We start from the raw sequence: 25255 nt of genomic DNA, 5'->3' as shown, positions 1-25255 counted from the left end.
GTGGATCTTTTCCCCAGGATTGATTTACCATGCCTTGTTTAACTTTATCACTCTCTGTAATGAGGCAGTCATCTTGTCAGAGGAGCAGAGCTTTATTTCCTGATGTCAGCTCTGCACCCCAATAACTGGTGATCTGATGAACAGATGACTGGCAAGTTAATGTTCAAAAAGCAGGAGAGTTGCAGAAGGTTATAGCCACAAAATAAACTAAAATCAGGGAAATGCTTGGACTGAAGGTCCTCAGGTTCAGCTTTTTCTCCAGCAGGCTCGCAGAATAATGAGCAGGACTGCAAAGACACCAAAATACAACCTGCACAACTGAGCATGCAGAAAGATGTGGGGATACACTGTACAAACAAACCATACAAATACAGAACTTATGAAGCAAAGTTACACACACATCGCAGATTTTAAAAGACTAATAGCGCACATCTCTATCACGTCACCCACCAAACTCATGTGGGTAGTCAAGTAACATGATGAAGGTAATGGTAGGCTTGGATGCATTTCAAACACCAAATGCACGATTCCAAGAAGGTCATGTGGGGGCGGACACCACCTTCCATTCATAAAAGGACATTGTTACTGTCCTATTAAATAAAGAAAGACTACTCCAATTGGCAGAGGAGACGCAAAGGCAATTTTTACAAGGAAAGTAAAGTAAGCACTGCATTGTATTTGTGCTATGGTTATAACATTGTATAGATATACACCGATCAGCCATAACATTATGAACACTTGCCTAATATTGAGTAGGTCCCCCTTTTGCTGCAAAAACCCATTGAGCCATGGACTCCACTAGACCCCTGAAGCTGTGGTAACTGGCACCAAACTGTCAGTAGCAGATCCTTTAAGTTCTGTAAGTTGCGAGGTGAGGCCTCCATGGATCAGACTTGTTTTTCAAGCACATTCCAAAGATGCTCAATTCGTTTGAGATCTGGAGAATTTAAAGTCAGCACCTCAAACCATTCTTGAACTATTTTTGCAGTGTGTCAGGGTGCATTATCCTGTTGAAAGAGGCCACTGCCATTAGGGAATACGGTTTCCATGAAGGGGTGTACTTGGTCAGCAACAATGTTTAGGTAGGTGGTACACGGCAAAGTACCATCCACACAAATGGCAGGACCTAAGTTTTCCCAGCAGAATATGTGTCTGCAAAATACAAAAAAATAAATATACATATACATAATATATTAAATAAAGGCACAATGCTAATAAAACCATATCTGCAGTTGATGAGCATGGGCCAATGTTGCATACAATTGCGTCTCTAATCTTGGCTCCATTAAAACAAGGCCTCCTACAATAGGAGATTCCAAAAAATGTTCAAAGATAACAAGGGTTACCCAAATCTAGGATCACAAAACAAGAGAAACTAATATTCCATCCCACATAATAGCAGGGGTATGGAAAAGGCTTCCCTTCATCCAGGATTGATACCTCCAAATTATATGGGCTACAAGACATCACAGAAGCAGAGAGTAGGGACAGTCAAATCCTCCAAATAATGCAATCCACAAACTAAAAAAATAGCATGAAGATGTTTTCCAAATGTGGCAATAGTTGAACAGTGGATGTACCCTCTAGATATAAATCCTCCAAATGTCATAGCAGAAGTGGATAGACATGTGTCAGAGGTGGCGAAAAATATGACCTAAAAAAGTTACGTTAAAACGGAGTGAGGCACCATTAGTTATTGAACGCCAGTAATCCAGATGTATCTGCAATATTGTGTCCAACGGATTGCAAAAATAAGTAAAGACAAATATTAACAATATAGACTAAATTTATAAATGTATATATGAAACTGGAGACCAAATACATGTGAGTGGTGATGAGAGTTGCTAAAGAAAGCAACATTAGAAGCGAGAAACTATGAATAATGTGATTATGTGTGTAAAGAAAAACCACCTGTGATAAAGCGTGACTAGATAATAGAAATGGGTGTATGGGTGTCTGAAACCTCCCCCCCACCGAGAAGAGAGGGGAAAAAAGTATGTACAATGAAGAGAATGTGATACTGTATATAGTGATTATACTTGTCTTATATAGCATATCAACCATGTGAAAAAATTGGGAATTTTAAAAGGTGACCGTCACTATCCCCCCACCACACACATGGGAGAGAAAGGAACAAAACAAGCAAACCCAACAGTGTTTACAGGACAGACATTAAATATAAAATAGAATAAAATCATACAATCCATGAAATCATGAAAAGTTCAGTTCTTCATTTGGACCAGGTGGTGCCCCTGAGTCCACAATAAAACTCCATCTGGCCTCTTGCTGTAGAAGTATCGTGGAAATGTCCCTCCCTCCTTTGCTTCCTTTGATGTAATCCAGATCAAGCACATGTGATTCTCTGAGTTTATTTTGGTGTTCCTAGAGGAAGTGTTCCGCTACTGATGTCAATTTTGTCCCATAGATAAGACTCCAATCTCAAAGAAAGGAGGTTATAGGAAGAGGAAGAAAAAAAGCACAGCATTTCTCTGTTAAAACGCCTAGACCAGAAATAATTCCTGAAGGTATGACACTATTTTTGTGACATTAAGGCAGCACATGAAAAGGTTGGAATCACCGGATACTTTACTGACAAATATTCCCATTCCTTCTGTGTAGTAATTCCTTTAGCTTCTAAGAGAATGAAGCCCAATCATTTTTATAAATCACTGTAGAAGAGGAATTGCTTGCAATGTGTGGAATTATTTGCCATTGTACTCCTTCAATATAACATGTTATCGGGCAATATATTATACATACTATAGCCATTGTCCGATTCCTTAAAGGAGAACTATGAGGTGATCACTCAGCCTCATAGTTCAAGCCGACCTGTGACAATTAAACTGTCACACGTCGGCTCAATAGACCGGGAAGTGAGTGAACACATCCCAGCCCCTCCCCTGTCACGGCAAAGAGCCGTGACAGGATCGAGGAGTAAACGCCGGTATGTGTTCCCTCACCTCCCGATCTACTGAGCCGACCTGCGACAGTCTCATTGTCACAGGTCGGCTAGAACTATGAGGTGAGTGAAAAGCACTCACCTCATAGGTTTTTTTCCCTTAAACTCCTATTCACATTATATATATATATATATATTTCCCCCACTTCTGATTTGCTTTTTTAAGCAACTCTTTCATCACTACTCATGGGTGTTTGGTCTGCAGTTCCATTGATATTATTTTATATTTGCATTTTTTTATTTTCAAGATCCTGTGGACACAATATTGTGGATACATTTGGACTACTGGTGTCCAACATTTGATGGTGCTTCATCCTCTTTGGCTCCTCTAACATTTGAGGTTTATATCATTATACACCTCAATTCCACACCATATTGGTCTGGATGCTGTAGCAAACATGTCTAAAAAAATACAGTCTGAACAGTGATGGTGTCAGAATGTAATTGTTTGCTGTTAGATACCATAGTCAGGTGTGGGGCACGTCGATCAGTGCAGTGAGGGCACCATTCCATGCATGCCTGAACCTCGAGTGGGGGGAGTAGACATAGATGTATAGCATGCATGGGTTTAAGAACACATTACCCTATTGTTAAGGTACACTGATGATGTACTGGCTTTGTGCAGAGGGATATGTGGCAAGCTTGAGGACTTCATGTGCAAGTTAAATGCCAACTCCAGAAACATTCATCTTACTTATTGTGTAAACAAGCATAAGATTACATTTCTGGATCCTAAAATAGATGTAAACAATGGATATATTAAAAACTAGGGAGGTGCACTGAAATAAAATTTTCAAACCCGAAAAAAAAAAAAATATTTATTTTTATAAAATATTTTTTATTTTATTATATTAAACATTTTTAAATAGTATGTTTACCATGTCCACAATCATGAATGAACATGAAGTGATGTAGATCACTTCCCATTCATTTATAATTGGGGGAAACAGTAAACATACTCTGTCCTCAATTATTTACAAACACTCAGCGATCACTGATCAGCAAGTGATTGTACTTCTCTCCATCCTGACTCGCTGTCACAAGAGGCTGAGCAAGCGGTGCGGGGAGGAGACCTCGATCTCCTCTGACAGCTGACTCCTCCCCTGTACCCGGCCTTGCCTCCTGTGACCGCTCCTGTAAAACATTGAAAAAAAAGAAGGGGTCTCCAATGGGGGGGGAGGGAACAAATGAATAGGTGGAATCTGAAGATTTAGTCGGGCTTTAATGATAATTCATGTAAACAGTCTGTCCTTAAATCCATTTGACCCAGCAATAGGCCACAGTTAACTGGTATTTTAGTGCAAACGTTATATACCATTTACATGACAAAAAAAAAAAAAAAGGAAGAACAGCGCAAAATAAATCGCCCTGCTAGAATTTGTTTTTATATTGTTCATGTTACTTTAAAAAGGGTTTAGCATTAATTATTAAAATTCACATTTTGCATGATTTCATAGGGACACATTACCAAATGAATGAGTAAAAAAACAGTACTTTTTTCTTCCAATAAATACAGAAAATGCTGTTCTATGTTCTATGCCTAGCCCACAGATCACAGGGTCTCTAGTTTCCAATCATTACTGAACACAGTCTATCTTTTTTAATCAGCATCAAGATAAAAGGTTAAAATTGGCTGCCCCCAAGTGCCTAGATAATTACAACAACAACAACAACAACAACAACAACAAAAACACCACACTAGACTTTGAATTCCTTAAGAGCTGGTCAATCACTGCTCATATTTTGGCCAACAGGAACATTTTCCCAGTGGTGCACAGACATCAAAACAGAAAAGCAACTAGCAGGGCTTTTAACACTGCCCTACTTTATCCAAAAAAAAGGGGGTTGACACTTTAAAAAACACATATGCCATACACTTCTAGGGTTTCCGACACTCTTAATTCGAAACACAGTGCTCGTGTCCAACTTATCTGCCTAGTTCCTGTACATGCACTTGGCCAAAGGATCTTTTTCCTGCACATAATTGTGTCTCCTTCCTAGAAGGGGAGGAAGGACTGATCCTGACATAGTGCCAGTCCTTCTACACTCACGCTACTAGAATGGTTAGGAGTTCAAAAAGTGATTAAAAATATACCATATGGCGGCAAATTAAGCTTACTCAGCACCCTCAGTATACAGATTATCCTGGAGGCCTTGAAAATCACTTTTCGGCAGCTGGTATTGTAGCTTAAAGACCACCGCAGATGAACGTTGGGAAAGAATCTCTTTTTAAATACGCACCTTTAGAATTATATTCCAAATCATTTTAAAAAGGAAAACATTTAGCTGACCTTTAGCCACAGAAAGATAGCTTTAATACATTAAAAGGGACATGCCCGTATTGTCTAAGCAAAGATACAGATAATCAATGCATTTTAAAAGAAGGCTATCACTTTATTGTGATGAGCTTTTATTTTGTTGATTTCTTTTAGCCGTAGCTGTGCTGCAGAACACAATACTGATCCATAGTATTAAAAGGAAACTGATCCAGTACTCTCTTCCTCTCTCTGCAGCAATAATTAAATGTAATACATTAACTGAATCAGTTACAAAAAATACAAGTAAAAAATCCCCTCTTTCCATTAATTTCCAGGTCCCAACAAATCTATTGGATGTTCTGGATGAGCAAATGCAATGTCACAAAGAATTTTAACAAATCGCAACCCTGTGAAAATGTTGTGGTCATGCTAATTTTTGTTCACACAAGCCAGAATTAATCACAATGTTACACTAATAAACTGTACAGATTCATTTTCAGCATTAAACGTTCGCAAATTAAAAAAAGCTATCACACAGCCGCTCAGGGAACGAGCTGGAGGAGAGAACTCCTCTAGAAGCAGTATACTAGAAGTGCACATTTTTGTCCAAAATGAAAAGGGTACAACACTTGCTTTAAGATCTTATTAATACCATCCTAATAACACCACATGCAGAAATCTACACTATTGTCTAGACATTGTTAGAGGCCATACTGGAGGTACCCTATAGTGAGAACTTGACTTACTGTTTTATGCATTGCTCTGACTCACTCCCCTCCCTCCTCCATCCCCACACACGACTTCTCCCTTCTGTCGCCGAACACTGCTAATCTCCTTTACAAGCCGACATAGCTGTTCCCCTGAATCTTGGTTCAGTGCTGCGTGCCTGCTGTCTTTTGTGCCACCAGACATCACTTCTAATTTTTATCGGATTCAACCCAATGTGTGCCAATGCTGTCCACCGCTTTACCCAATTATCTTTAGCTTGTTGGCACAATCCATGAAGACTAAAGTGTGACATTCTGGAGGAAGTACTATGAACTGCACTGAAATGTAAGAATGTCAAGTGATGAGATGGAATATTTATAAGATCTACACATAAATAAAAAAAAAATTAAAAAAAAATGCTTGACTGAAGACTCCAAGCAAAGAAAACATGTTTATTCGACTTCCGGTTCCGGCGCCTGATGTAGCGCTCGCAGAGAAGAGAGCTCCCGCACGGCCAGAACTATACCCATATACAAAACCTTACTTTGGCATTTCGGCACCCCATTGCCCATCACACAAAGGCTGACATCTCCCCTGCAGGCGTCCATGGACAAATTCCTGGCGAAACGGCGAAGCGGACCACGAGGCAAAGGCACCCCTATACGCAACAAGAGGCCGCCATCCACCTCAAAGATGGCCGCGATGGTAGACCGCCCGGGCTTCAGTGCATCCTCAGATGACGATCTCCCTGCATCCACCGATCATAGCTTGATCGCAGTGGAGGTGGCTAAGCTACTAAGACCCACCATTCAAGATGCGGTACACAAGGCGGTCTCGAAGGGTATACAATCTCTAAGAACCGACATCCTAAACCAAGCCCATAGAATAAGCGAAGCCGAATCTCGTATCGTCCACTTGGAAGACAATACAGAGGCAACCTCCACCCAACTCTCCTCGGCGCAGCGCCAGGTACAATTCCTTTAGGAACCGAGTCGACGACCTGGAAAACCGGTCAAGGTGGAACAACCTGAGGATTGTAGGCCTTCCGGAATCATACCGCCCCTCCGTGTTACCAACTATCTGCGCGCACAATCTCCCGGATCTGTTGGGCCTACCTGCTCCCTGTAAGGTCGAGCGGGCACATCGCGTAGGCCCACCGACTGCTGAACGCAAGACACCGAGACCGGTCATCGTTCGTTTTTTGGACTACAATGACAGGCAGGCGGTTCTACAGGCCTATCGCGCTAAGAAGGAACTACTCCTGGAGGAACATCGGCTTCTCATATTCGCAGACTATTCTGCGGAGGTTACAAGAAAACGGAAGGCATTTGGGAAAGTCTGCACTGCCCTATACCATCAGAAGATCCGCTTTACCCTAGCTTACCCAGCCACTCTCCGTTTCCAATCTACGGATGGAGCACAACAGTCTTTCAAGATCCGGCAGCGGCACTTTCATTCCTGGAAGGAACGTCGACTACAATGACATCCACGACAGACCGCGGTTCCACACGGGCCCACCACTTTACTACGCCGGCTAGAAAGGCCCCAACCCGCCTCCACATGACCCCCACGGATTCGCCGTGAACCCAAGGTAAAGACGGGCGGACCTACCCCACAAGCTGTGCAATCTTAAATCCTTGTCATCGCTGGATCCCCGACTGCTTCAAAATCTGGAGGGACCTTCTGTTTCATTGGAGCTGGTGTCTAGTCACGACTTCAATATATTAGTGAGTACTGTAAACCCTCCAATGCCACCTGCCTATACTTTGGACTCACTTAGATGCCTTAGGAAAGATACTTGCTATCCTGACATACACCGCATTGTCCCAGTTTTATTTTCCCTTAATTTCCCTTTCCTATATTTTTCCTCTATTGGGATATGCGATTCCAACTTCTCTCTGGAGACCCCTTATCTGATCGCGCACACCCCATAAATGCCAGCAAGATATGGGAGCCGCCATTTTGTTCCCTGGCCTAGCGGAGATACCAAAAAAGCTCTGCCACGCTCTCAAGGAAAAAAGCGAAGTCACGTACCGATATAAGAATGTTTTGGTTACTGTTTAAATTTGTCTCTGTTTTTCTATGTTCCTGGTAATGTTTCTACCATTTGGCCATGTTGGCTGCAAACTGATGGCACTCTTGCTCCGGGGGAGGCTACGGAAATGTGAATATAACCGGTCATTTTCTCTCTCATGTCGTTTTCCCTGAGTATATTTCCCAGATTGTTTATGCACCCACCAAATGTCTTTCCACCATCCATATCTGATTTCTATTGTGATATCCTGCTGGGGGTACTCATTGAAACGTGTATGTCTTGGCACAATCTCTTATTGTTACAAACACGTACGATTGCTTTTCATGGTTCGATGCTCATATGTCTCACGGGGTTCGGTTGATCTCCTGGAATACTAACGGGCTACGCTCACCAGCTAAACGCATGCTGGTGTTACGTCACTTTAAAAAACTGAAAACTGACGTAGCTCTATTACAGGAGACCCACCTTTCCCAGGAGGATATGTCACGATTATATAAGCATTGGGTGGGAGAAATAGTAAGCTCCCCTGCAGTGGGTAGGAAAGTAGGAGTGGCCATTTTATTCAACAAATCCCTTGACTACAGTATAGAGCACACGGAAAGAGATGCGGAGGGTCGCAGACTGCTTGTTAAGATACGTATACATAACAAACTTCTCTCACTATACAATGTTTATTTTCCTAACTCACCGTCACATACATATTTCCAGGAGATCACTACCTGGATCCTACAGGATGATAACCCCCACAAACTTATGGGGGGTGATTTCAATTCCACTATGGTTGTTGGCGAGGACAGATCGGGAACGGCAAGGAGGGTTCCCAACTCTGCTCCCCATGTGTCCACACCGATGCTACAAATGGCTAAGGCGGTTAATCTTATAGATGTATGGCGGATTCGTAATCCTCTTGGGAAGGAATACTCACATTTTTCAGGGGTACATAAATCCTTTGCCAGATTAGACTATTTTCTAGCATCTGAGTCTGTCGATCTACTGATTCATGAGACACGGCTGATGCCCATAGCAATCTCAGATCATGCCCCAATCCTTGTGCAACTACGACCAACCATACCAAGAGGAGACGCATTTATATGGCGCTTCCCATCTCACCTCTATAATGACACCGCCTTTCGATCCATGCTGACACAGGCCTGCCAGACAAACAACAAAGACCATATTGACAATCCCAATCTTTTTTGGGAAGCAGCGAAAGCTGTCCTTAGGGGCAATATAATGTCATATGTGGGGGCGAAAAAGAAACACGCTCAAGCCCAATTCACAGCAGCCAGCCTTTCCCTGCGCCGAGCACAGCTGACATACTCATCCTGCCCCTCTGCTGAGCATAGTATCCTATGGACCAAAGCTAAACAACAGTTTGAGTGGTGGGCAGCTCAACAGCAGGCTTTCTACCACTCCCACTCCCAACTACATTTCCACAAGACTTGGAATAAACCAGGAAGACTGATGGCCAATCTTACTAAACCTAGGTATACTAAAGCACGCATACCTGCGCTCCGGTTAGACTCAGGTGTAATTTCTACAGACCCCAAACAAATCAATAATACCCTAGAAACGTTCTATGCCAAGCTATACTCGAATACCCCAGTGGATATGACCTTAGGGGAGGCATTCCTGTCATCTACGCCCCTCCCCACCATTTCAGAAGAAGATCTCATGGCCCTGAATGCAGACATTTCGCTTAACGAAATACTAGATACCCTTAAAACGGCGGCAAATGGTAAATCCCCAGGTCCTGACGGATACACAAATGAATTCTATAAGATCCTGAAAGAGGACGTAGCACCTATCCTACACATTGTGTTTAACTCTATCTGGCAAGGGGGGGGGGAGTATTTGCGAACGGGTCAGGAGGCATACATTAAAGTGATCCCTAAAAAAGACAGAGACCCCACTCTCCCAGACTCATACCGTCCGATCTCTCTCATAAATACCGACGCTAAGTTGATGTCCAAAATTATAGCAGACAGGCTCGCCAGAATTTTGCCGAAATTAATATCTCCCGCTCAAGTGGGCTTCGTTAAAGGCCGTTCGGCTGTATCAAATGTCCGCAGGGTACTGGCGGCCCTAGAATATGCTAAAAATCATCAAACCTCTCCTCTAGCTCTGCTTTCAATAGATGCCGAGAAGGCTTTTGATAACATTCAATTTGCATGGATCCTCAGAGTATTGGAGAGGATGGGGTTCTCTGGACACTTTCGGTCCTTCATAGCTACACTTTACACCTCCCCGTCTGCCCGCATACTTACTCCAGGCTACATGTCTCAGAGCTTTCCATTAAACAAAGGCACGCGACAGGGATGCCTCTTATCTCCCCTTTTGTTTAACCTAGCACTAGAACCATTGTCCTTATTTTTTCAACATAAAACACAACTTTCTGGCATTCCTTTCAATACACAACTTTTAAAAATTATGCTCTTTGCTGATGATATTATCCTATTCTCCTCCGATCCACAAAAAGACCTTCCCATGATACAGGATATATTTATTCATTTTCAAAAATTCTCCGGCCTAGCCATCAACGTCTCCAAATCAGAAGTTCTTCCACTTACACCTTCAGCGACCACGTCCCTAATATCCCTCACAACCTTTAAAGTGGCCAAGCAATGCATTAAATATTTGGGCTTACAAATTGGTAAAACCCCATCTTCTCTTTATAACCTGAACTACCCCCCCCTTATCCAAAAGATACAAAACGAGCTACATACATACAAAGATCTTCCATTATCACTGTTTGGTAGGATACACCTTATCAAAATGATCCCCTTCGCCAGACTCCTCTATCCATTACAGACACTCCCCATTTTACTGAAACATAAAGATGTGAATGCTATCAATACAGCTTTCCTAAAGTTCATCTGGCAGGGGAAGAAAGCGAGAATATCTCTCAAAAAGCTAAGTCTACCGAAACCTGAAGGGGGCACGGCTTTTCCTAACCTTCGACTGTATAACTTGAGTTGCCTTATAAGACACTCTAGACTGGATCTGTTCGTCCTCCGCTCATTCAAACTACCTCTTGGAGACTGAGATGGTGCGCCCTTGGAGACTCGCATCCCTCCTACACTGCCCTTTCTCAGCCCTACCCGCGCCTATCCGCTCTAACATACTTATCAGAGACACGATTATTGCCTGGAGGGAAACACACAAGATACTAAAGATGAACCCTTACTTCTCTAAACACTTGTCGATCAAGGGGAACCCTTCCTTCCCACAGGGGGAGGACTACGCCACATATGCTAGATGGGAAGCTACGGGGATAGCACGTTTCACAGATCTCATCAATCCATCCACCTCTAGGATACTACCTTTTTCAGAATTCCGGAAAATACATCACATCCCAGCCAAGGATTTCATATATTACATGCAGATCACTGCGCACATTAAAAAACTAAACCCTAAATTGGCCCTAATATTAAAAGATTCGCCCCTTGACAAAGTTGCCTCTGCAGGTTCTTGCTCCATTTCCTCACTATACGCGTGCCTGCGACAGGCTGCCCTCCCTCCTTTGACACATTCCAACCTTACCAAATGGGAAAAAGAAATTATAACAGAAGATGTAGTTGACAAGATATTACAGGGATATCGCACGCTTTGTAGACTGGTATCTAATGAACAGTGGAGGGAGACCCAATACAAGATAGTACACAGAGCCTACTATGCTTTCAATATAAAGCATAAGGGATCGCACAATGCGCTGTATCTTGACCACTGCCCTAAATGCAAACTACAAGCAGCCTCCTTGTTTCACTGCTTATGGGAATGTCCCCTTATACGCCGCTACTGGGAGACAGTCATAAAGTTCGTAGCATTAGTGGTAGGCCAGGAAATCCCACACGAGGTCCTTTTGCTTTTATTCAACTACTGGGACCCTTCGTTACCTATTCCTAGCAATTTCAACCGTCCAGATAGGCACTGGGTGAGCATATCTCTGTTAGTAGCCAGGCGGTGCATCCTCCGGGAGTGGATATCACCTATACCTCCTACGTTGAAGAGGTTGAAATCTGATTTACTTAATCTGTTTCATTTGGAACGACTAGATGCTTCCCTGAATACCCAAAATGAGAAGGGAGTAACCACTTTCTATACCAGGTGGACTTCCTATATGTTGTACACATTCTCCCCATCCGAAAAGGAAAAACTGCTCTCTCCGTTCGCATTCTCAAAATGCTGCCTTCTGGACAAATTGCGGGGTGGACAATGAATGGTAACCCTCCAGCAAACAAACATATATGCTTCATAAGATATAGCTAAGGTTACCTCTAATACGCCATAGAACTATAATTATTAGAATCTCTAACGGTAACCTCAGCGGGAATCTATAATATAATATCCTAGACCACTGTATACTGACTGTTTTATTTCTTAATCTGAAATTTGATGGGTAGCTTTTTTCCCTTGAAAGATGACAGAGACGTGAAGTTAGACAAATCATACTCATTTTCGTTTACACACCTTGGAGCACAGCTATAGTTTTAGTAGTGCTTTTTCCTTTCTTTTTTGCTTTTGTTTTGCTTTGTTACTATTGACGCCCGAGTATTATATTGCAAATATATACAATTCCTACCGCCTCAGGTACTGTTAGTGTTCAGTTAAATTTTAGTCTCTTTGAGACCTACTGCTACCGAATTCCTACTACACAGGATGAGGCTACGAGAGGGTTCACATTCTAGAAGTTGTTTTATTGTTCCGACAACATGTTCCAAGTTATTATGACATGTCCTTCTCTGTAGCACTGTAATACTTTTACACTGTAACACTGTCTGTATATTCAATATATTCAAAACAAATAAAAATGTTTTTCAAAAAAACAAAAACATGTTTATTCATCGAAAAATAGTTTTGAGTTCTACTCTACACTGTGCTGTACGTTCTATACTGTTCTACTCTGTATATTCGATACTGCACACAACAGGGACAGCAACATTTCAATTTCTTTTTTTGATAGTGCTGTGCGTAAAAGTGGGGGAGCCAAGTCCCCAATTCTAAAACCTTATAATAAAAACAAAGATACCACACCAAAAAATAATGTAGTCATGTGTAAAGGCTGTAGTCATAGGCTCATCTGATCCCACTGTATAATAATAGGTAATGGAAGTCACCAGCACTCGTTAGTAATGTGCAAGAAGCCATAGGGTCACTGTAGCCCTGAGGAAGGGACCCTGCATGGCCCCGAAACGTTGGCTTTATGGCGCATGAATAAAAGTGCTTACACTTCTTGCGCATTACTAACGAGTGCTGGTGACTTCCATTATCTATTGAATTGTGGCACGCCGCCATCCGTGCTGTCACTACGAGCACCAATAGCTGTATCGCATGGTCTGTGCGCTGTATGGAGTGCAGGTGATTCTCTAAAATATGTTACAAAAAGAGACCGAGATAGAACAGTAAAATAAAAAGGGGGATAAGAAAGAAAGCTCTTAACAAAGTCCTGGGTTCTAGGTGTTCCAGCGGAGTCCAAACAATCAAACATAAGATGGATCTGGACTGGGCTCTCTCTCAAAGGAAAGCAAAAGGTTTGGTCCTTCATGTTAATGAGAGCTTTTCTTGATTGTAAAAACAAAAAGCTTCTTTTTTGATATTACACAAGAGCCTCCTAGCGGCCTGGTGCAGCAACTTTTTGTGGACCCTCTAGGGGTGTCACTGAGCCAGCTCCCCACCCAATCAGAAACGTCAGGGAGGGTGGAGCAGGAAGGCTGGGCGCTTTATGACCTTCTCCCCTGCCCCGCCCAAACTGTCAGTTTTATAACAATAGCCATATCTCCATATACTCACATATTACCATCTGATAAACAAAAGATTGTGGGTTATGAAATTGGCTTTGTATAGATACCAAACTTGACATAACTATAAAAGGTATGCCTGCCTCAGAAGGGTTAATGTCGGCTTTTAGCCCTCTGGAACTTCTAAATCCACCGTGGTTAGTATGCTTCAATATTAATGTATCATCCCCAGGTCCAAAGTTATGAATACTGAGTGAATTCTGAACCTGACTTTTATTGGCTGGAGTGAACTACAGGTCACTTGCTCGTTATCAGGCCAGGCGTTCTTAGGAGGGGTTAACGGAGTCTTTCAAGTGTGCTGGCTGTTAGACTTCTCATGAGGGTTTTATGATGCACACCAATAGATGGCTAGGCCTGGGCACTTCATGATAAGACCTATAAACCATGAAAGAGGTCTGATTAGCAGATATCCGATGCTTTGGAATTTAAAGATGGCCTAAACAAAATGAAACTCATCTATGTAATGGGCAGCCTGATGTAATTATAACCAGAAATAATGAGTTTGCACAAATCATGGGGTTCCCCAATTAATATTATGGTGCCCAGACCTCATTACGTCACAACATGCATTGCATTGACATTCATTTTAAAATGGTATCTCAATGCTAATCTATAGCAGGTAAAACAAAATGCGTACAATGGTATATTCAACAGACCAAAAATGAGCAAATAAGTGACATTTATTGTTCACATACACTTACATTTTAAAGCTAGCCTCTGCAGCAGCTTTTGTCATCTGTTTGCACCTAGGAGCGAACAGAAATACCTAATACTTCTGGGTATAGGGGAGCATGTGACTTACTACCCCAGAGTGTGGCAGTTGGTAATTTAGACATCACATAGGGGTGGGGAAACAGTCCTCAGCTTCTGTGTAAGCTTCGTTTCGACTAGATCGATTTTAAGCTTAAACAGGGTTTTCTCTCCTCACTCGTGGGGATAAGAGGATTAGCAGAGAAGCAAAGGGACGGCAAGTTTAAGCTTCTGCAGGGTTGGCTAAAAATTAACCTGTTGCTTTGCCCTTAAAGCCAATTTTCCCCTTTGTAAGTGATTAGCATTTATCGTGGTAATGCAGAGGCGCAATGATGACATATATGTGTATACATGTCATTACTCACATTGGTGGGTTTCTTTTTTTTTTATGGACTTTTTAGTAGGCCTAAATTCTACAAATTGAAATTTTTCTCCACAGGAAACTCAGTCTGACACTGGGGTCGGATTGTTACGCAACTGACACCCTCCCTGTGAGTCACTGTAACAAGATCAAAGCACACTAGCTCTGCCTTTCCAGGTCACTCAGAGTGTTAATTTACACAGACTACTTGCAAAGCACAGGTGTGACCATTTGAAAAAGGAGCCACAAGGAGATGGGGGGGACAAAAAAAGTAAGTTTATGTGTTCATATAAAGCAACTGCATATGCCTGCCTCCATGTAAATTGCTGGCATATGTTTTTGTTTTTTTTAAATATCTCAGCAAAAGGTGGAAATTGGCTTTAATGGTGAAACAGTCAGATTTCTTGTAAGTTTCTGTATGAAAGTCTATTTGGATCCTCTGAAAAAACAACAGAAAATGAAATGGTTATAACATATATGGCCTGCACAACTCTTCCCAAAATCTAGAAGCCAGCTTCCCAAACAGCCAGCAACAATGTGGCTTTGATTTCAAATAAGCAAGTCACAACCACACACAGCGGTCACATAAATGACTCCCCTTGCAGACACAAAATAAAATGTGTGCAACAAATAAACCAAATCAAAAGCTTACTATTCACAGCAAGCAGGAGCAACATTTTCAACTCAAGCGATATAAAACCTCAAAATATGAAAGGGCTTATATATTAAATTAAATCCAGGCTGGGTGACTTCTCAGAAAGAACTATAGGGGCTTTAAAAGTGATTTTTCAGACATGAGTGGGGACCATGTAATTACTAGTATCTTCTAAATGGTCCTAAATCTGAGCTTGTGAAGATGCAGGTTAGTGTCCTGAAAGGTTTCAGCAATGCCTCTTTCAGTCCTGACAGAAATGGAGCAATGCAAGGATGTTATACTAGTGTGAACTAAGGACAAGAGGCTGCAGTTCTACCTGATGAATCTGACTGTATGGTATAAAATGAAAGAATTATAGCAACGTTTCCTGGATGGTAGGGGCAGTGAGTAGAGAAATAGGTAGCATACAGTGTACACCGATCAGCCATTACTTCATGACCACCCACCTAATATTGAGTAGGTCCCCCTTTTGCCATCAAAACAACTTTGACACATTGAGGCCTGGACTCCACTAGACCTCTGAAAGTATGCAGTGCCATCTGGAACAGAGCCGTCAGTAGCAGATCCTTTAAGTACTGTAAGGTGCAGGGTTGGGCCTTCATGGATGGGACTTGTTTTTCAAGCACATCCCACAGATGCTCGATTGATTGACATGTGGAGAATTTGGAGGCCAATCAACAACTCAAACTTGTTGTGTTTCTCAATCCATTCTTGAACCAATTTTGCAGTGTGGCAGGGTGCATTATTCTGCTGAGAGAGACCACTGCCATCAGGGAATAACATTTCCATGAAGGGATGTACTTGGTCAGCAACAATGTTTAGGTAGGTGGTTCATGTCAAATTAATATGGCAGGAACCAAGGCTCCCTAGCAGAACATTGCCTCTCTCTATAGGTTGATCTCGAGCGACTTGTCTTTTTTCTATGCAACTATGCCGAAAACATTATAATGCTTTCCTTCTTCCCAAAGCACATCCTGGTGCCATCCCTCCCCCCAGGTAAGTTACCTGCACCCAGCCATCCACATGATGAAGAAAACATGATTCAGCAGACCAGGCCGCCTTCTTCCATTGCTCCATGGTCCAGTTCAGATCCTCACGTGCCCATTGTAGGTGTATTTGGCGGTGGACACGGGTTAGCATGGGTATCCTGACAAGTCTGTGGATATGCAGCCCCATATACAACAAACTGATGCACTACGTCTTCAGACAGCTTTCTATCAGAACCAGCATTAACTTTTTCAGCAATTTGATCTACAGTAGCTCTTCTATTGGATCGAGCTACACAAGACAGCCTTCCCTCCCCATGTGCATCAATGAGCCCTGGCCGCCCATGACCCTGTTGCCGGTTTTCCTTCCTTGGGTCACATTTGGTAGGGCCTGACCATTGCAGAGCAGGAATATCCCACAAGATCTGTAGTTTTGGAGTTGCTCTGACCCAGCGTCTAGCCATCACAATTTGGCCCTTTTCAAGAACGCTCAAATCCTTATGCTTGCCCATTTTTCTCCAACACAACAGGGACAAAATGTTCACTTGCTGCCCAATATAGCCCACCCAATTCCAGATGCCATTGAAACAAGAAAATCAATGTTATTCACTTCACTTGTCAGTGGGCATAATGTTATGGCCGATCAGTGTATGTGCCAACATATAGTATATGCCTATAAGAGAACCAATATCCTCTTAAGCATAGTATGAACTATAAAAGTATATCATTTATATTTGATTTATTAAATGCTTTCTTTAGAAAAAAATTAACACCTTTTCAAGTTGCATAGCAGCAGTTCTCTTATTTTTACCCAGTATATCCTTTAAGAATATCAACCACAGGGGTGGACAAATGAATTGGGAGTCAGTCTGTCCAATCCAGGAGACATCACAATTTTTTTTGGAAGCCAGCTCCATGGACATCCACTAAAGAAAACCTCAAAAATTAGGCTCCAGCTGTAATTTTCAAGGAGCATTTGCTACCTGGCTCCTGTGATTTGTCCAACCTTGACCAACCACCATAACAAGTAACACTGCACAATTCAATACAAACATATTGTGAAAAGAAGTATAATTTTTATAAATGTGGACATCAATTTTTTTTCGGAGGGGGGGAAACCAAAAAGTACCAGTATAGATACACATTTCTGGTACTGGTAGTAAACGTTTCGTTTTTACTTACCTAAAATGTTCGGGTTTTTTTTTTACAGAAATTAATGCATTTTTAACAAAACAATAATAACACATAAAACTATGCCTTTTACCCACCCTCCCTTGCCCAAACATGCTTGATTAAATTGTCTTGAGTATAAGACCGTAATATACAGTTGACAACATTCATGTATACAGCTATAACAAGAAGCATTTCCCACAGTTTCATTTAGGCAGCCAGCTATCTTGCCCTCAGCACATTCACACAAGTCCTTCCCTTCATCCATTTCTACTCAAACAAGTAAAATATGCTTTAGGTCTGTATATCTTTTGTGATATACGAAGGTGTAGTTAACCATCTATACCAAATTATGTCATATTTGTAAGTAGATAAGTAACTTTCTCTATCTTTAGGTAATTATTAACACTACTGGCCTATTCATGAAATGTTGGCATTGGGCAACATCCACATCTGTAGCTAAAAGTTTGCCAAAACAAGTCTAGTGGACTCTGCAAGGGTTAGGAGATGCATTTAGGAAATGTATTACTGTATGCCAAGGTGCTCCTAGGTATTCCATTTTAAATGTCCAATACATATTTCTATGACTAGGCCCAGGATTGGGTGAAACATGTCAGAGGGGCAGACCTTGGGGAGGAGAGGGAAATGAGAGAGAGCGCTTTCTTGTATTGGTAGCGCTGTGCACGTTTTTTCTATATTTCTAGGAGGTGCATTATAATCATATGTTGCAGCGCAGGAGGGATGCTACAGGATTCCCCCCCCCCCCACCCCTATTGCGATTAAGCTGATGATGGGTGCTTTGACCTTGGGCCAGAAATTTTGGATCAGGGGGCAATGCCAACATTGTGGACTAGTGAACTGTTAAAAAAAAAAAAAAGAATAATCTGCCCCGAGCTTAAAAGACACTGGGTACACCACTGAACAGCACAAACACAAATGTATGCTTACAACATAACAAAAAACAAACTGAAAATGGGCAACCTATTCTAAAGCAATGGAGCAAAAAAAAAAAAAATGAACCTGGAACTTCTCTAGACTAAACCCTTTCTTTATCATGGTCCCAGCAGTCTCCTGGCTAGAGAAATACAGGCACCTTTCAGGTTTTGTGTAGACACTTCAAATAGAGTGTGAGCAGTTTATTTACAATCTGACAGTCACTGATGGACTGCGAGCTGTCATCCACCAGCAAGCCAGTGTCATTAACAAACAAGCCAATGTGCTGGCAGCAATGGTGTTCCATTGTTTAATGGTGCTGGCAAAAACTAGACCGACCCTTGTGTAACTTGCGAGTTCTTTTAAAGAAGACCTAGTCCTCATTTTTAGAAATCTAGCATATTCAACAAGGCTTTAAAGCAACAGACATATATGCTTATAAGAAAGGAAGCAACCATAAAAAAAAAATAAAAAAATTATGAAATAACACACACACACACACACACACACGAGCCCCCCGCTGAACTATCTGCTGGATGCCAATCTCGAGGGGGCTGGCCCTTCTACACACATAATAGGCTTCCTTCTGACTCAACGTGACATACAGCTTCTGTGGCCAGAACTGCTGGATGTTATGCAAGTCAGATAGTAACCTGGGATGCAAGAAAATCATTTAATATTTTTTTATAGCCTCTTTCCTTTAGATTTTCTTTGCACAGTTATTACTAAATATTTAAAACAGGCATGTTTGTGCAGCATTATTCATTCATTGCTCATTAAACGTCTCAAAAGGCCGTACAGCGTACAAAAGAGCAGGATTTTGTGGCCAGGAGTCACAGATGTTTGCGTACAGTCATAGGCAGCAACTTGTTAAACTCATTGACAGGCTGAACGTCTTGCGAGTCTTTGTATGCGTACAGAGACAGATGAGTGGCCCTGGACGCAGACAGTTTGTAAAATGCTGGGATTTGTGTACAGTTGCGACATCTGTCAATCTGTCATTGATTTGTACAAGCTCCGGTCTTAAAGCTTTACTATTAGAGCATCATTTAATTACACTCACTGACAGCACTAATCCAGTAACTTGCAGTGTTTTTTTGCTGCAGGAAAATGAAAATTCAGGAGGTGGACAAATTTGTTGGTATCCTCACAGCTCGGTTAAACAATCCTTCATTCATCCTGAAAAGTCATGGAGTTAAAAGCCACTGTCTCAGGTATACCTGCATGCCTTTGATATGTCAGAGTTAAACGAGATGTGAAAAGAGATAAAATGATTTAAGTTGCCCATTCACTCTTTGATTTGCGTTCGGAAATCTTCCACGAATGGTCTTTCGAACGATAATCGAACAGTTTGTTTACTGTAATCCTGCTCGCATTTTCTCGAAGGATGAGGCTGGAAAACTTTTTTTAATCAAAACAAACAAACAAACAAACAACAAAAAAAGGCAGCAAGAACACTGCACATGTGCAAATGAAAATCCGTTCTGTCGATCGATAAAATTCGGTGACTTAGTATTGCTAACGATCATCAAAAATCGACATTGGTCTGTGCTTGATGGGCTATTTGAGCAAGAATCGTACGTAGGTTCTTGGCAGCAATGAAAATTTCAGATCGAAAATCTATAGGTGTATGGCCGGCCTTATTGTACAAAAGGTAGTCTAAAATGGTCTGCACAGATTTATTTGTAACCCCTAGAAAAGATTATAAATAATTGGATCTTAGTGATACTTCGAACTAACTAGTTTCTGTAACTAGCATCATACATGTCTTCAAGGCAGCCTATTTAAATACAGAAAAGTAGTCACTCTGCTGTGTGATATATCTTTGTGTGCACCACACTGAACATGGACCAGAGAAAACAAAGTAGAGAGTTGTTTGAGATCAGAAATAAAAGTATAGACCAACATGTCAAAGTTAAGGGCAATAAGACCATCTCCAAACAGCTTGATATTCCTGTCACTATTATTAAGAGGTTTAAGGTCCATGTGAGTGTAGCCAACCTCCCTGCATATGGCCACAAGAGGAAAATTGACCCTAGATTGGAAAGAAGGAAAGTGAGAATGATAGACAAAGACTCGAGCCAAGAAAAAACTTCCAACTGAACTCCAAAGTCAAGGTACATCAATTTCCGATTGCTCCATCAGTTGCTTTTTGAGTGGCAGTTGGCTCAAAAAAAGGATAACTAGGAAGACTTTATTGTTGGAGAAAAACACATAAAAAGCCACACTGGTATTTGCTAAAATGCATATAGATAAGTCACACTACTTCTGGGAGAATGTCCTTTGGCAAGTCGCATCAGCTTTTTGTTCACAGACAAAAAAAAACACCCTACCTACTGTGAAACTTGGAGGAGGCTATATTATGTTTTTGGGCTGCTTTGTTGTGTCTGGCATGGGGTGCCTTCAATCTGTGCACAGTACAATAAAATCTCCAGACTATCAAGAAATTCTGGAGCAAAATGTAATGCCTAGTATCAGAAATCTGTCTCAGTAACAGTTTGTGGGTCTTCCAATAAGATAATGACCCAAAACGCACAGCTAAAAAGGAACTTAAGAATGGCTAAGAAGAAAACACTGGACTATTCTGAAGTGGCCTTCTATAAGCCATGATCTGAAGCCTATCAAACATGTATGGAAAGAGCTAAAACATGCAGCGTGGAGAAGACACCCTTGACACCTGAGACAGCTGGAGCAGTTTGCTTAAAAGGAGAACTATGGGGTTAGAGCTTTTCCCCATAGTTCTCCCAAGGGTAACGGGAGGACACAAACAAGCGTCCTCCCGTCACCCTAAGCTCAGTATAGCGCGTATACTGAGACGCCGCAGCTGAAATGGATCCCGACAATTATGTCTGGATCCGCCCAGCTGCGTGAGTGACGGCTGGCTCTGGCTACCTATAGGCAGAGCCAGCTGTACCCGCCCCCTCCCCCGTCCGTTCCGCAAGTCAGCGCTTGAGGATCGGAGCGGGGAGTGGGGAATCCAGTCCCTCTCGTCACGGCTCTCTGCCATGGCAGGATCGAGAAGTGAGCGAATGCCGGTATGTGTTCGCTCACTTCCCGATCTACTGAGCCGACCTGTGACAGTTTCATTTCACTCATTTCATAGCTAGAACTATGAGGATGAGTGAAAAGCGCTCACCTCATAGTTCTCCTTTAAGAAGAGTGGGCCAAACTACCTGTTGACAGGCACAGGAGTCTTATTGAGAGCCACAGAATTCACTTGTTTGTACTGACTGCCTCTAAAGATTGTGCAACAAAAGTATTGGGTTAAAGACCCCATCATTTTTATTTATGCCATTTTCATTTGTTTTATTATTTACAATAAACTGTGGAATCACAAATCAAAGTCTGATTTGATTGAAATATGATGAATGATGGATGCCAAATAATTTGGTCAGCTTCAAGTCGTTTCAGAGAGAAAAAATGTGGTTTCTTTTTTTCTTCGTGGAAGGGTACCAACACAACGGTCTACAAATGTATAAGTTTAAAAGAAAACTATAGGGTAACCTTTTGATCTCCCAGTTCTCTTTATGGTAAAGGAAAGACATATACTAACCTCCTCCCGTGACCCAAAGCTCAGTATATAGCTCGCTATATACGGAGACCGCCACAGTTGGGATGGATCCCAACAATACTGTCGAGATCCACCCAGCTGGCTTACTGACAGCGGGCTCTGCCTATCTAGAGCAGAGCCAGCTGTGCCCACCCCCTCCCCTGTCCATTCCTCCACTCGGCGCTGGAGGATCGTAGACGGGAGGGGGGAATCCCTGACAGTCACCGCTCTTTGCAGGGAGATGATCGGAATGTGAGCGAGTGACGGTATGTGTTCGCTCACTTCCCGATCAATAGAGCCAACCTGTGGCAGTTTCAATGTCACACGTTGGCTCTAACTATGAGGGGAGTGTAAATAACTCCTCATAGTTCTGCTTCAATGGTGCCTGTCTTCACTACACTGATGTGTTAGATTTAAAAAAGATCTAGCTGTCTGCATTTTCATCCACTGCAAAGCATTCTAATGTGCCAAAAACATTGTGGTGCATTTATTTTGATGAATGTTACCAAAAGACAATTTTTTTTGTTAGGTTGGCCATACACTGCTCTATTTTTTTCGTTCAACCGACCGGCTTCTTCGATCAGCTGATTGAGGGATGCCGGCTGAGAGGGTGACAACAGCAGCACCCATTGTGCAAATTTCGGCCACTTCCTCAAAAACTAGCTAGAATTCACACAGTGTATGGCCACCTTTACAGGGTTTGTCTGTGTTCTTCCATACATAGGGGTCACAATACACACACATATATCAAGTCACATGTGCTAATAAAAGCAGCTGCATGTTATTTGGCCAAGCATGACAACTAACAAAAGAGTTGAACATTAGATGCCAGGCCTGGTGAGAAAAAAAAAAAAAAAAAGCATCATCGAGAGAATAAGAAGGAATGTGAACAGCTTTAGCCCCGTCACATATTCGTTGGGTTGTTACTTTAACGAGGTAAATCAGTGTAGAAAGTAAAGAAACAGCCGATGATTGTAATAATCACTACTGTGCTATGTAATAGACATTACACTTCACACAGGAAGATGTTTCTAAAAGACTGCCACTGATATTAGAAATTGAAAATAGAGCCTTCACAAACGCATTTCATAACCATTTGAAGTACCATATACACCAGCCTTTCTCAACCTAACACAGAGGAACCCTTAAAATAACTTTCCATTGTCAGAGAACCCCTGCTATTTATTACTTTAGCTACAGCTCACAGTACATTAGTGTGATGGTCAGTGGGAAGAATGGTCCTCACATTTGTGGTCAGTGGGAAGAATGGTCCTCACGTTTGTGGTGACTGGGAAGAATGTGCCTCACATATGCAGTCATTGAGAAGAATGCTCCTCACATTTATGGTGATTAGGAAGAATGCTTGTTACATTTATGGTGATTAGGAAGAATGCTTGTTACATTTGTGGTGACTGGGAAGAAAGTTCCTTACATTTGTGGTCAATGGGAAGAATGCTCTTTACAATGATCACGAATGTAAAGAATGCTCCTTACATCTGTGGTGATTGGGAAAAATGCTCCTTAGATGTGTGGCCACGGGGAAAAGGCTCTTACATTTGTGGTCTTTGGAAAGAATGCTCCTCAAATGTGTGGTCATTGGGAAGAATGCTCCTCAAATGTGTGGTCATTGGGAAGAATGCTCCTCAAATGTGTGGTCATTGGGAAGAATGCTCTTTACATTTGTGGTCCCTGGGAAGAATGCTCTTTACATTCGTGGTCCCTGGGAAGAATGCTCTTTACATTCGTGGTCCCTGGGAAGAATGCTCTTTACATTCGTGGTCCCTGGGAAGAATGCTCTTTACATTCGTGGTCCCTGGGAAGAATGTTCCTCACATTTGTGGACATTGTGGGAGAATTCTCCTTCCATGACTGGGAAGAATGCTCCCTCCATGTGTGGTGACTGGGAAGAATGCTCCTTCCATGTGTGGTCCATCTTCCAGATAGATAAAAAGATCATTGGTTTTAGTGGTTACTTATCTGAAAGGCAGCAATTGGTCATTGCTCAAGGAACCCCTTGACACCTCTGGAGGAACCCCTGGGTTTCACAGAATCCTGGTTGAGAAAGGCTGATATACACTGTATTACAACAAAGAATATCAAGGCAGGAATTCACAAATCTTTCTGTGTATTGGGTTTTGCGCAAGTTCTCTAACTTTGGCATTCCTAAACACTGCTGGCAAACCCCATGCAAATGGCCATTTTCATGGCATCTCCTTTGTGGAACAGATTGAAACTAGAACATCTAATTAATCAGAAAGACTCCATGCCAAAGCCACCATCTTATTTGGGCAAGCTATATTTAATTCCTCAATTGCCCACTCTGAAATTAAAAGTTTCCATGTCACACAAAGGCCTTCCAACTAAACCACATCCCACCTGGTCAATAAATGCCCCATACTCTCCAGCGTTGAAGCCACCATAGATTCAGAGGAAAGTAATGATTCTGAAAATGAATACATTTAGATCCAACAGTAAAAAATGGATCACATCTGAGCTGTCAGCAGTACAGCTCTCAGCCAGGACATCTGTGCAGACTAGAACCATGAAACATCATAAACAGAAAGCTGATCCTCCAAGGCTGTGCTGATCCAGCTGCTACTGTATGTGTTTTGTATCCACATCGTTACTGGAACAATATATTGATGGAGATTTAAAGTGAGGACACAACAAAGCAGCCCGCTTAAAATCCCCCCAACTGTACACAAATACACACACACATCCGCACAGTGTACATTTCTGTTCTCCAGCATCTGAATGGCGCCCACTGATCAACAGGCCACTAATAATTCATAAAGACAATTATGATTGAGGATCAATACCTGCACTTATGCCTTTGTATTATTTACATGTGCCTGTATACAAAATCTGTGTGTGCCTCCCCCGGTACCACCTCCTCTGCTTCTCCCTGTGCTCCTCCCCTCAACCCCCCCTCCAGCATACGCACCCCGCCCCTCTTGGCCCGGTACCTGCTTCTCCGGTGCCGCCCCTCTACCTCCACGTTGTCTCCGCCTCATGTCTCGACCGATGCCGCTCTTTATTCCGTTATTCGCACTACACTCGACCTGTCACCCGTTGTTACCGCACAAGACTCC

General features: G+C 42.2%; 1 protein-coding gene across 1 annotated transcript in view; it reads right to left on the bottom strand.

Moving 5' to 3' along the window:
- USP49 (ubiquitin specific peptidase 49) overlaps nucleotides 1–25255 on the bottom strand; it is a 58859-nt gene extending 33604 nt beyond the window's left edge. The window contains exon 1 of the mRNA XM_018576781.1: nucleotides 25130–25255. The gene's annotated coding sequence lies outside the window, so the exon portion shown is untranslated. The remainder of the gene's footprint in view (nucleotides 1–25129) is intronic.

The sequence above is a fragment of the Nanorana parkeri genome, unplaced genomic scaffold (genome assembly GCF_000935625.1).
Source record: "Nanorana parkeri isolate BGI_ZX_2015 unplaced genomic scaffold, ASM93562v1 scaffold77, whole genome shotgun sequence".
Taxonomy (NCBI): Eukaryota; Metazoa; Chordata; class Amphibia; order Anura; family Dicroglossidae; genus Nanorana; species Nanorana parkeri.
The sequence above is the reverse complement of the archived record's forward strand: the minus strand, read 5'-3'. Positions and strand labels throughout refer to the sequence as shown.